Below are 13,838 nucleotides of genomic sequence, written 5' to 3'. Positions count from 1 at the left end.
CATGAACCAAATAAATAAATAAATAAATAAATAAATCCTACATTTTAAAGGTCTTGTTAAGTGCCATAAACTTTGTCTTAAAGTTTATGGTCTTAATTTTACAACAGGCATGTATTACGCTTTGGTGGTTTACACCTCCTCAGAGAAAAACTGAACAAAAATGTGTTGGCTGAAAACCACAGATCCAGCATCTAATGAAAAACAATCAAGTATTCTAGGAAGATCTTGTGAATTACACATGTAGCACTCACCAGCTAGGTAACAAGAAAGCCGATGGATAGGAAAGCCATGGAATACAAACCACTGGGTGCAAGCAAAGCGTGCCAGGAAAGTACTGCTACTTACGTGTCCTACTGCCACCTACATGCCCACACCACCTACTACTGACCTGCTGGAGTAAGCTCCTAGATCAGACATCTTTGAACTGATCAGTTTGGATCTGATCAAACCTGGGTTTGGCTGTTGTTTACTTCTATGCAATTATGTGATACATGATTGAAAGTTGATCCATCAGTTCTAACTGCTTCATCCCTCAGGTAACTCTGCTTGAAGAAATACTACAGAGCAAGCTTTCTGAAAGCTTACTTTACAAGAATATTTATTAGAAAAATGTGTTTGATGTATATTAAAAAATTGCCTTTGGTTCCTCACATCAAATTCCAACCTGTTTATTCCCATCAGTCTATAAGAGTTTATAAGCTATGCAAACCAAACACTACCTATCTAAACTATTTATAGGCTTGCAATCCTCATTTTAAATTTACTGAGATAGAAATATCTCAGACGTAATGAAAGCAAGCAGTAAAATCATGATGGTATTCAAAACCATGGGTAAGGAACTAAAAATACAAGGCTAATCAGAGCTATATTAAAGGCTGGACGCTATTCATTTTGTTAATTTCATTGAAACATTGCTAGGTTAAGTTAGCTCTCCATAAGAATGGCTTAGCTGGAACTCTAAGAAGCATTACAATGAGAACAAACAAATAGTCAAATCAATAATCACAATATTTTCACAGCCCTTAAAGTCAGCTTTTGCATCTTGAGTGTATTAAAGGCCCGTTGTTTTGAACTTATACTGATGAGAAGAAAGGAAAGCAAACAACCACCACAAAGACATACTAATGGATCAGAAATATAAACAAGAGAGTAGGACGCCAATTACAGCTTGGACTCCAACCAGATTGGGAAACAGCACTAGATCAAATGCAACTTGGTCAGAAATACTTTGTATCCTACTAAAAGATGCCTTTTTCAAAGATGCACAGTAAACACCCAGAAAAACCACCAGAGAATTTCACCTTTTTGGTAGCTTCGGGAGAGAAACCAACTAAGTATTGACACACTTCATTTTTTTCCTTCTGGGGCACGAGAACTTTAAAAAGTGACTACAAGAAGCTAAGATTAATGGAAATATTTACACATTTTTAACATCAGTCTTAATTTGTATCATGACTTTTTTCATTCTAAATTAAAATATGACTTTACCCAGAAAAAAAAATTGCTAAGTATTCAAAGTGTCACAGCTTCATTGGTCTGTCAGGTGTGTGTGTGCCTTTTAACAAAGTTCCAAAGTCAAGACGAGAGTGGGGAATTCACATTTAACAAGCCACAGCAAACTTTCAGAATTGTTTAAGTCAGAGTGAACCACGGAAATATTCCCTTTCAGATCTTTGAGTGAACTCTCTCAAGTAAAGCACTTAAAAAAAAATAAACTTTGCAAGACAAATTCAAACTACTTGATGATCTCATGTTCACGTCAAATCACACTTCAAAATCACACAAGGGACACCTAAAGGTGTTGGAGACAAGCAGCTTCTTACAACAGTCTCTTTAACAGCAACCCCCCCTTTGCTACAACATCCAGAGAACTAAGAGCTATTTCAAGTGCTACTGCTGGAGAAGGAACAGGGAGAAGCAGGCAGGGAGAAGGCAAAGCTCAGCAGAAGAGGCACAGGTGACGGAGACAGGAACATAGGACAGAGTTACAGCGAGAACTGGAGAAACAAGGTCAAGTGAAAGGAGACACAACCATTATTGCTGATAACTGCAAAGAGAACTTGGCTCTCCTGTTTCCATCTTGCTCAATGTGCCACCTGACCCCTACCTGATACAGACAGGAAGGAATATCTTTCCTTCAAGACCTATGGGAGCCACATCTCCTCCTCTTCAATTACAGTAATCAGATGCTGTTTATTAAAATAAACAAGATGTTTTCGTGATATTGAAACCATACCAATGGGAAAAACCCGGTTTCGATACATATCTTTAAACACAGCACAGCCAGTACATCTCACCAACATTTACAGCCTGGAGGTGTTTTCAACTAAACCTAAGCTCTAAGAGAGTCAACTGGAAGGCCGCTCTGAACTCAAATACTGTCTCCAAAGAGGAGGACAAGGATGTCTAGGAGAGAGGACATGAACAAGTCCAGCATATGGCAATGCCTTTTTGGTATACGTCAGAAATTGTATTGCTGTATTTAATAGCAAACTACAATTGTCTTCAGTAATTTTTCCCTCATTGCTCTATCTAAGTGTTTAGCAGTTACAGCATCACATAAATAACTCCACACCCTAAAGGGTACATGAAAGCATACTTCATTTTATGTATTTTGTCACCACGTCTCAGCCACAGAAGTAATGATGACTACCCAGCTCCTCCACCTCAATTTCACACACTTCCATCATTTCCCCTTCAGCCTTTTCTTTTCCAATTATCCTTGTATGAAATGTATTTCAAGTCCCACCATCACCCAATGTTTTGTTTTTCATCCTCCCTTTTTGAACTGGAGGGAAAACCATAAATACTATTTCAGTTGTGTTCACTCCAAAAGCATAAACTACAGCACAGTATCTCCTGTTTCTGCTCTTCACTAAGTTAATAACTGCATTATCTGAGTAATTCGGACTGCCACTGTGCACTGCACTGATTCTTTTATGCAACCAGGTACTATAAGCCAAATCTAGTTCAACACTCAACAAAGATCAGAGTTTATCCTCCCATGCTGAATTTCACCTACTACTTTTAACCATCCAGGCACCAGCAAATAATGACTTTTTCTTTGTTCTGCTTTAAGTTTTCACTACCCTTTTAGCATAAATCCCCTCATTATTCACCACTTTGGATCACTTATTTCTGAGAAATACCACAAGCCTGTTATACACCATTACTGATCTCTCTGTTGAGTGAGCCAATGGCCAACTCTTAATTTATTCACTCATCCACAAACAACCCCATCCGAGAGCAACTTATTTTTGATAAAAATCTGAAATGAAGAGCTTTATCAAATGTTTTTTGTTTGCCTCATACTCGCTAATCCCCTCAAGGACCTATGGTAGGTCTGCAAAATATGACTTTCTTCCACAAACAGGAGTTAAGGTGCTCCCCATCTTAACACACACGGGCTCATTTGTTCTGTTGCTGGGGCTGGGTGCTCCTGCATTCCCCCCAAGTTGTTTTTTTTATTTCAAGGAAAGAAGAAAAAATGTTATACGTTCAACATCTTCCTTACTGCTGTTGAAACAGTTTTAAATAGCAATGTAGAAAAACAGAAAGGTTACACACAAAAATGCTCCATGTCTTAATGAGTCACCATCAAGCAAAAAAAAAAAAAAAGAAAAAAAAAAAGAGATGGATAAATATTAACCAGTCTCAGTTTGTTTGGTTTTTTTTTTGTCAATTTGTACAAAGATCTTTTCTAGAACGCTCTAAGGAAGGACTCCAGTATGAAAAATCCTGCATGCATTTTCATTAAGAGGCATGCAGACAGATTTCTTTACTTTCCATTCAGTTTTTCTATACATATAGAAAACAATAACATGTATCATTAGCATACATATTAATTACATATTTTATTAGCTTTGAATTTCATAATTCGATAATTCATAATTGAATTTCAATACATTAATATGTATTATGAATGTCTTTTCATTAAGATTCCTTCACAGTGCGTTTGTTTCCTGCAGTAAGCAGTCCCACGTCAGCTGGTACTGCTCTACTCACAAAGTTTTGACCTCATCCCAAAGCGTTCCCAAATCAAGCTATCACTCCCACCATGACTGCAGTGAGCTGTCTCACTTTGTAAAAACACTCCTTAACCTCAGAACTCATTACAGTATCTGTAATACTGTTTTTATTCAGACATAAGAAATAAACTTTAATGCAATTTTTACAGTGAAATTTAGTGTTAAAATAACTCAAACTCCATCAAGCAAATCCAATGTGGCAAAACACACTGTCACCACATTTAAGTGATATAAAGTCAAACATACATGACCTACATTATCAGGATACGGCCACAGGATTATTTCTAATTTTTATTATTATTTAACTTCATACACATTTTATTACTACGTACCTAATGGAAGCGTGTGACAAAAAAAAAATGAATAAACCCAGATGAAGGACAGCTACTGAGACAACTGTTGCTTGATATCTATCATTCAGACAACTAAGAAACCTAGTGAGTGTTATCAGCATACAAAAGTTGCATTCCTCAGACTGACTGGCAGTTATCCAATTTTACAGTCTTTGCTACTTTTCCTTTTTTGGAGAGAGCACAGTAAGTCTTCAGAGCAAACAACTCTCACCATCCATATTTTAGTTCCCCACATTGTAACTATTTTCCTGTTTATTTCTATAGTACTAGAGCTTCCTCCCATACTTTAAACCAACAAATCTGACTGAACTTTATCCTCGTGGGTCCATCATAATTTTTCAACATGTCCTACATTACAAAATGTATATACATGATCTGTGCTGAAATGTCAATAGGGACAGTAGCGGGAGAAGTGAGTTTTTATATCCTACCTGCAAACTTGCACAAAAAGTAGTAACTCGACTCCACAGGGAAAGAAAAAACATGTTTCTCTGAACTGCATCATCAGATCTTTGTATTGTTAAAGGGACCTGGAAAGGCTGGATAAATTGGCAGTCTTGTGAACTTCAGCACAGGCAGATGCCAAGTCCCACACCTGGGGAGGAAATGCTCCTGCCACCGGTACGTGCTGAGCACTGACCAGCTACAAGGCAGCCACTAGCACCCTGGGCTGTGATACCTACAGCATTGCCACCAGGACAGGAGAGGTGATCCCTGCCCACCGCTCAGCTCTGGTGAAGTCACACCTGCACTGCTGAACCCAGTTCTGGGGCCCTCCAGAGAGAGCAAATCCAGAAGAAGGCCATATAGGTGACTAACGCACTGTACTGAGAGGCTGAGAGAGAGAGAGCCAGAGAAATGAAGGCTCATGAAGATCTTATCCACGTGTATGAAACAGAAGGGGATGAAAAAGAGAAAGACCAATAGTGGTATCCACTGACAGGGCAGGAGGCAAAGAAATTAAAACATGAGATTTCATCTGAAGAAAAATTAGTGATAAAACACACCTGTAAGTGTGGTCAAACACTGGAACAGGTTGCCCAATATCCCCGCAGAGATACTGAGAATCTAACTGGGCATGATCCCAGGCAGCCTGTTCCAGCTGACTCTGCTTGTGATGGGACGCTGGACAAGACAAGCTGCAGAGTCCCCTTCCAACCTAAATGACCCCATTCTATCTGTGATACAGAAATTTCCCATTTTTTTCATGGCTTCAGTTATGCTTTTGCTTTGCATGAAAAAAGCATTAGGAATGAGTTATCCTCTCCAAACATCCTTAACACCCCATGATTAGCAGGCAGACCCCGTTACAAGGCTTAGCTCTGCATACTTGATGTTTCTTCAGCCCTTTAGAAAGCCTTGGAGCCATCTTTGAGCTCCCCTACTGTTTTGTGAAACATCCTGCTGCCAACTGTGTTGATAAGGAAAGACACAAAGCTTTCCATTCTTCTCATGCCCAACATTATTTCCTCTCCACTTTTATTTTTTTTTAATGTATTTTTCACACAGACCTTTATAACCTACTAGTTTCAGGCAATATTCTTCGAAAGCCAACTTTCAGGCCAATAGGACTGCATTTACCCACCTCTAATTAAGTATGTAAAAGACCATACAGTTTTAAATTAATCTTATTTGTTTACATTGCTGCCCAGAGAACACGGAACTGCAATTTAGTACTTCATCTTCAAAGTAGACAAGTGAATGTACACAGAGTTAAGACACTTCACTTAAGAATTTTCATTACACTGTTAGACTAGGCAAAGTACACAAACTGACATGAGCTTGAGTACAAGGCACTTGATTCATGGCACCTTCTTGTTGCTGGCATCTACAACACTACAGAGCTCATTACTTCTTTGTATCTTGCAGCATTCACTGAGCTTTCATAAATTTAAGTCTTTCACAAAGAAATTTTTTCCCAATAAGTAAGGAGTTTAACTCAGTAAAGATTTAAAATCTCAGTAGTAAGATCCTGAAACCTCAAGTCGAGGGTATTGAAAGCAATAACAGTTATTGCCTTCATCACAGGGTTTTAAAGATTTTTTCCATAAATAGTTTCAAGTTTTACTTGTAACTCAACTTTGTATAGTTATATGCAAATGTAAGTACTTAATTGGTAACAGTCTTTTTAGCACCCATACTCATACAGAAGAAAATCTTCAGCAGAGGACGACAGACAGGCAGACACAAGCTGTACTGCTCTTTCAAAAGCATGCAGTACTTCGGGGTCCTCACATTTCAGACATATTTTGGGTTCTACACATTTCAGAGGTTTTGTTGTCCCTGCCAACAAAAACCTCTAACACTACAACAGCGCTAATTTCACTACGGTAGGAAATTATAGTGTGATTAATATTTATTAAATCCAAGCTTAAATTTAATACACTGGTATTTTACTACTTCAATATATCACCTTAATAAAGTTCGGTTAATCTGATACCTTTAAGAACAGCTATAAAACGAGAGAACAGTGTTTTCAGGGAAGATGAAGAAAATACATATACAGACACCAAAATATCACCAAGAACATATTTCAGTCAGATTTATGCAGAAATAAGTGCAACGTGTGTTTGGAAGCAGACAGAAGAGATGAATGAAAGCAGTAAAAACTAATTGCTGTTAAGTCAAATTATATTATTTCATTTTGTAACAAGAGAGGTGTCTTGACAGCTGTCGCTGATTTCCCTTAAAGAAGTTCACTTGCATGAGTTGCTATGCTGTGGTATGCTCTTTTACAATCTACAGTGCTTCAGTACAGTGCACAGTATGTGCTGCCATCCAGAAGACACCTTACATGCAGAAGAAAAGAGCTGCATAACTATCTGGAAGGCTACACTGGTTTCCTGACTCATCTCCATGTGCAGAAAATAAAAAGAGATGGTATACACTAGGTTTATATGATTTAACCAAGCTGTATTTGAATTCCCACTAGGATCAAATAATGTGTAAGCACAGCTTCTTAAAACTGCCCTTTCCAATAAAACTATATTGAATGTGCTGAGCACAAATACACTTAAAGCATATTATAGTTAAAGGTCTGACTGGCATTCACACCACCATGGATCCAACGCTGTGCAGCAGCTCCAGCACTAAGCAATAGAAGTGCCTCACAGGTCTGGAGCTCCCTGAAACCACAGCAGCCACAGAAATACCTTGGGAAGTGACCTCACATCCTTCTGAGTTATGCAAGTTAGCCTGTTTGCTGAAAATATACCACAAGCCCTGTTCCTGCATCTCAAATGTAAAGTAACCTGGGGGCGGAAACTAAATCTCACCTGCAAAATACATCAGCAAAAGTTGAGATGTCTACAGTACTCTTAGTTATCTTCAGAGGACACTCATCCACAGGCAGCACACAGATCTACTGCTTCTGCTTGTACAGCCCGTTTGAACACACACACAGCTACCAATTCAGAATAACAGAGTAAACAGTCTGAGAAACACTCATTAGAAAGCAAAAGTAGGATGGATAAAAACAATGCAGATAGAAACACTGGTACACAACTATCCTTCAATAAAACAGTAAACACAACTGATAAGCCAGAGATATGGAAGGATAAACTGTGCCTGTATCAGTTCAGAAGTCCAAAGGTAACAAACAACTTCAGTCAAGGGAAAGCAACAGTACAACACCACTATGAAACAGTGACATTTATAGCAAAGGAAACATCCCCCTCTGCAACTGTTGCTTGGGAAACCAACCACAGTTTGCCTCTTCAAGCTTTTTCCAGGCAGGTATCCATGCAGTCAGCCTTCAGAAGCTAACTTCAGCCAGCTGGACAGGATGAGAGCTAGCAGGGTACCAACACGTCCATAAGAAGAAATGTAACGTGTAAGAGGTATTTAATACGCAAAACAACCTTAGATCTTTTAGCTCAACATATTACAAAGATTCTTTCCTAAAACTCTACAATAAGTCAAAACAGTTTTCCTATTAAGAGGTTAAAGAGAGAATTATGCCAAAAATACTTTCTGGAAACTGAAACCGTGATCTGTAGAATTATATGGTGTCCTCTGCTGTCACACGGACTGCAAAAGGGAGGAAAGTTGAGCACAACTCCCTGAGAGCATCAGCTTTGGGAAGCTTCTGTGGTTGTACGACCCCTGTCAGAGCTCTATCTCCATTTCTGCAGTAGGCATTCCATCACAAGCGATCACACGTCACACAGATATTTGAAATATGCAACTCAACAAGGACTGAGCGCTACTTAAGAATTTGTGCATCACTACACAGCTTTATAATGCAAACACCCACAAAGTCCACGGGCTTTTTTTTCACCTATCAATAGTAGAAAAACTCCAGCTGCAGTGAAAACGAAAGATTTACGTGTACATAAAACTAATGCTGTTCTATATTCACTTTTTGTCCATGATGAATATAGCTACAAGAATGATCTTAAAGTTGGCTTGTTTTGTTTTCAGGTAATAAAAGTTTGATGAGATTTATTTTAGATAGAGGCAAGATAATTCTACTGCCAAGCACTGAGATTCTTCAGAATGGACAGGATTTTGCTACTGACAGCAGCAAAGCAGGCAGCAAGCTTTTCACATTTTTAGGACATCTGCCCCACTAATACTGAACAAAGCACTTCTGAGAAGAAATTGCTTCTAGATTCTGGCATCCAAAGTGTTAAAAATTTAGAACCTACAATTATGATCTTACCACTGCCATTAAGAAGCTAAGAAAGAAGTGACAAAGACACCCACTTTATCAAAATCCCCCTCAACAAACAAACGGTAACATAAGGAGTGAAGTAGTAATGCATCTTTGAAATACGTTGGATGCTTATGTGTATTTTCAAGTCACAAACAGCGACTGCTTTCAAGGGTAAAGGCGTCTGCATTCACCAGTAAAGCCAGAAATCTAGCAAGCTCTCTATTTAAGACCTATTTCCTCCAGAACACTTTTCACTCTGACAACACAGCAGTCATGACAAAAACCCTAAGTGCTTTGGACTGCACATTAAAAAGGGGAGTAACCAATAAGAATTTAAAACCTACATGAAAACATGGTTGCACATTCAAGTAATTACAGACCTGAACTAAAGCTGTCTTCCATAGCTCAGGGTGGCTTTTGCAGATTGGAGTTTCTCACGTGATAATTAGTAGGGGTTTTATTACACACAGCACAGCAAGAATATGTCACTTCACCTGAGATTTTCAATTTCACTTTTTGAAAACTAGAGGAACAGATGCTGTATCAGGAATTCATTTGTATCCAACACTTATTTCTAATCTAGAAAGGGTCCTGATATATTAGGCTTGCAAGCTTGTTTAGGGATTTGTAAATAAGTTTCCTACATTCCTTTCAAACCTTGAGATTTATGCTTGGGAAAACTAAAGTCATTAGCTTCTTATAGCAAGAAAGACAGCATGCCCTGAAATTTTCAGTACAGTTGCTCAAGCCAGAAAGACATTTCAGTGTGGTTGCTCAACCAAGAGACAGACAGCAAAACATTGTAAAATACTGGAATCCAGCTGTTACTATGTTGGGTATTTACACTGAGTTTAAGAACTGCTATTGGAGGGAAATAAAATACTAAAATTCTAAGAAACAGATGAAAAACAGCTCTTCCAACATGTTGCTCCAGATGCACTGATATCATAGACCAGTGTACAACATCAACTCCTCTTTAGTACTACTCTCCCCACATATACAGAACACTTCAGAACTTGGGAAAAGCATTCGCCCTGCCAAGAGGATGCAATAGACTAATATATATCCTCCAAAGGCATGATTTTCTTTTAGATTTAGAAAACAAATCTTAGCCCAAGAGAAGAGAGAGCCAGGGATGTCTGGACCACTGCCACTACCATGGAATCTTGTCAAAGTCTCTCCTGCCTGTCCTTACAAGGGAGCAAGGCTGAGCTTGGGCTGATTATGTTAATCTCAACAGGAGATGAGGACAAACCATACTTTAGTCACACCATATAAGCCTGTCATGAAACAGGGCACTTGAACATTACTTCTGCTCCTCCATCTCACAGACTGTTTGGAGTAGCTGTCATTTAGTTTCTCTTTAAGCAGAGAGCAAAACTGATGAAAGCACGTTTTCTAAGTAAGCAAGCAAACAAAACAAAAGCTAACTGAAAGGCTATGCGTGAGTTGTGTCAATCTGCTAGATGATTTCTTTCCTAGACACTATGAAAAACATACTACTCACCATTCACATGAAAGGGGGCACTGCATTATCTACTGGCTACAACTAGCGGCGCAAAAGCCACATCCAGCCAGTTCAGGTAATATCTGCTCCTTCCGATTCATGTAAAATCTGCTTTCGTAGGACACCAAGCAAAGCAGGAGCCCAATTCCCTAAATACTAGAAAATACCAGTGAGTGATTACACCAGAACATCATTTACTGAGCACTATCCCCTTGAATTCAGAATTAACTTTCCCTCAGGCCTCCTCCACTTCTCTTGGCAGAAGTCCCTGCTGGACTGCAAAGCCAACTTCTGAACAGCTATATGAAAACAGGTACACGTACACAGTCATTTTAGAAGCAGATGCTTGCTGTCAGTCATGGCCACTTTATAATTGAATATAATTACCTAACCTCAGAATCCATAGACTTAAGTAGAAATTAAGAAAACCATTAAATCTTCTGTGGTATTCAAACAAAATGCACTTGCATGGAAATAACTGCCATTCACAGTTAACTAGATTCTGAAATGCAGCCAAGCAATTCAGTTTAGAAGAGTTAAAAAGAAAAAAAAAAAAAAGAAAAAAAAAAACAAGCATAATCACTCAAGCTTTAGGAAAGGTCTGGAAATGTGCACATATATGTTCTGTATACATCAGACATACATCCCAAACAGCACTTGAGAATACCCAAAAAAACTGATGTACAATTCTCATTTACACTGCATTGAAATGTTTAGAGCTTTCTCCCTTGCTCCTTCCAATTTGGACATAATGTACACAAGGATGTGAACTGATCCTTTTTTCTTATGATTTCATCTCTCTCTCAACCTACAAAACTGTAACAGAACAAACCTCAATTGCCAAAGTTTATCTTGCTTCACTGAAAAACCTCCTAATCTGGCTATATCCTAGAAGATAACAGTCCAGTATAAGAAACTGTTTTTAAATGAATCTTCAACAAAAATGCAGGTTCAAAAATGACCGTATCACTTACAGTACGCCAGACTGCAACTCATTTGAACATACTGCTATTAAGGAAATAAGAGAAGGCCTGGATATTAACATCAGGAGTCAAACCAAACCCATCTATGAATTAGGTAACTTCTGAAAACCAAAAGAAAAGTTCATTGTTGTCCAGAAGACAAGAGGAAGAGAATGGAAAAAGAGCTGAGTGGAACAGTTTCAAATTCTCACATGCTGTTTCTTTACATAAAGGTTAACATTAACAACTGAAAACAGTCTTGTGAAGATCCCATAGTCTGACTCACTGGTTCCAGACATCATCCAATAATGTGAATGTGCTAGAGAGATGTGATTTTTAATAGCCAAAATGCCCAAGACATCAACAACACTGACAGCAGTCATTCCAGTATTAGCCAGAATTTGATATGCACTTTCCAATGAGTCTATTTTGTTGCTAATCATAATATTGCTCCCTGACAAATAAATATGTATATATAAACTACATATAAAATGTACATATAAATGTTCCTCCTGTGGAAGAAGGGATGGGCGACTCAGAAGGAGTACAGAGAAGTTGTTAAGATATGCAGAGAGAAAATCAGAAAGGCGAAAGCCCAGCTTGAACTCAACCTGGCCGCTGGGGTTAAAAGGAACAAGAAACCCTTTTACAAACACATCAACGGTAAGAGGAGGACTCAGGAGAATCTTCATTCTTTACTGGATGAGGCTGGGAATGTGACCACTGAGGATAAGGAAAAGGCAGAGGTTCTGAATGCCTTCTTTACGTTTGTCTTTAAAGGTCACACCAGTTATCTGCAGGGTACTCTGCTCTCTGACCTAGTAGTCTCTACTGGAGTGCAGACGGAACCCCCCGCAATTCAGGAGGACACAGTCAGAGACCTACTACTCCAGCTGGACTGCCACAATTCCATGGGGCTGGACAGGATTCACCCGAGAGTGCTGATGGAACTGGCGGAGCTGAGAGCTGAGCCGCTCACCATTATCTATCAGTGCTCTTTGTTGACTGGTGAAGTCCCAGAAGACAGGACGTTTGCCAGCGTGACTCCCATCTATAAGGGTTGTAAGGAGGATCCGGGGAACTACAGGCCTGTTAGCCTGACTTCAGTATCAGGGAAGGTTATGGAGCAGATTGTCTTGAGGGAGATCACGCGGCATGTGGGGTCAACTGGGGGACCAGGCCTAGCCAGTATGGGTTCACAAAGGGCAGGTCCTGCTTGACCAACCCGACCTTCTACGATCTAGTGACCCATCTGGTAGATGAGGGAAAGGCTGTTGATGTAGTCTACCTAGACTTCAGCAAGGCCTTTGACACTGTCTCTCACAGTACCCCAGTGAGCTGGGGGTCGGCCTTTTCTCTCGTGTAACTGGTGACAGGACTAGAGGGAATGGCTTCAAGCTGCGCCAGGGGAGATTCAGGCTGGACATTAGGAAATACTACTTTTCTGAAAGAGTGGTCAGGCACTGGAACGGGCTGCACAGGGAGGTGGTGGAGTCACCAACCCTGGAGGATTTCGTGTTGAGGGACATGGTTTAGTGAGAACTATTGGAGATAGGTGGATGGTTGGACTGGATTCTGTGATTCTGTAAAAGGTACTTTTTAGAAAGCATGCATCTGAATACTACAGCAACTACATGTAGCACAAGGGCAGTAGCAGTGCTAGGCACTGATCTACAATAGAGATTCAAGAAGCTGTTGAAGCAAAACTGCCTTGGCCTCACTCTCGATGGCCACCAACCTCAGGATTGTAGCTGCAGATCTGTAACACCCATCTGATTGTAAAAATGAAATTCTAAAACAAACCTCTGGCATCTTCAAGAATAAGGATTTGCTGGGAAAAATCTGTCTTGAAACTAATCTGGTACTGATATGTGTACTTACATTATGATCCTAATTCTTTCTATTACTACCATACTTAGAAAAAGAGGATTACAACCTACTTTACTGAAAACTTTGCTCTATGGTAACTCTATATTTGGAAAGACCTATACAAGTTGAGCAACTTATCACCTCAAGTCATCTATCAGTTGGAAGAAAGCTATCATGAGATAAAGCTACTGAGTATGTAAGAAATACTACTTGCTCCTGACCAGTTTGCTAATTTCTCCAGCATGGGAGTGTTCTTAACCCAACTGCAAAATCTGAACTTGCTGGATGAAGTCTTAGGAATGTCCTCCCAGACAATCTTCATCTTCATTGAAACATACTGAATGTGACAAACAGTTAACTCTACAGAACCTTTCCACTGCATCTTATTTGTGAATTCAGAGAATTTCAATTTAAAGTTGCCAGTTAGGTATTTCCTAAATGTTTTTCATCATCATAGTTGCA

The 13,838-nt window shown here is 39.3% G+C and overlaps 1 protein-coding gene across 1 annotated transcript in view; it reads right to left on the bottom strand.

Moving 5' to 3' along the window:
• The window catches only part of ROCK1 (Rho associated coiled-coil containing protein kinase 1), a gene marked incomplete at both ends in the record, with an annotated part of 77,671 nt that overhangs the window by 48,727 nt on the left and 15,106 nt on the right, over nt 1–13,838 (bottom strand). The window lies entirely within an intron of this gene.

Source organism: Tetrao urogallus (genome assembly GCF_951394365.1).
Source record: "Tetrao urogallus genome assembly, chromosome: 3".
NCBI classification, from domain to species: Eukaryota; Metazoa; Chordata; class Aves; order Galliformes; family Phasianidae; genus Tetrao; species Tetrao urogallus.
Note: the sequence above shows the minus strand (reverse complement) of the source record. Positions and strands in the feature narration are given on the sequence as shown.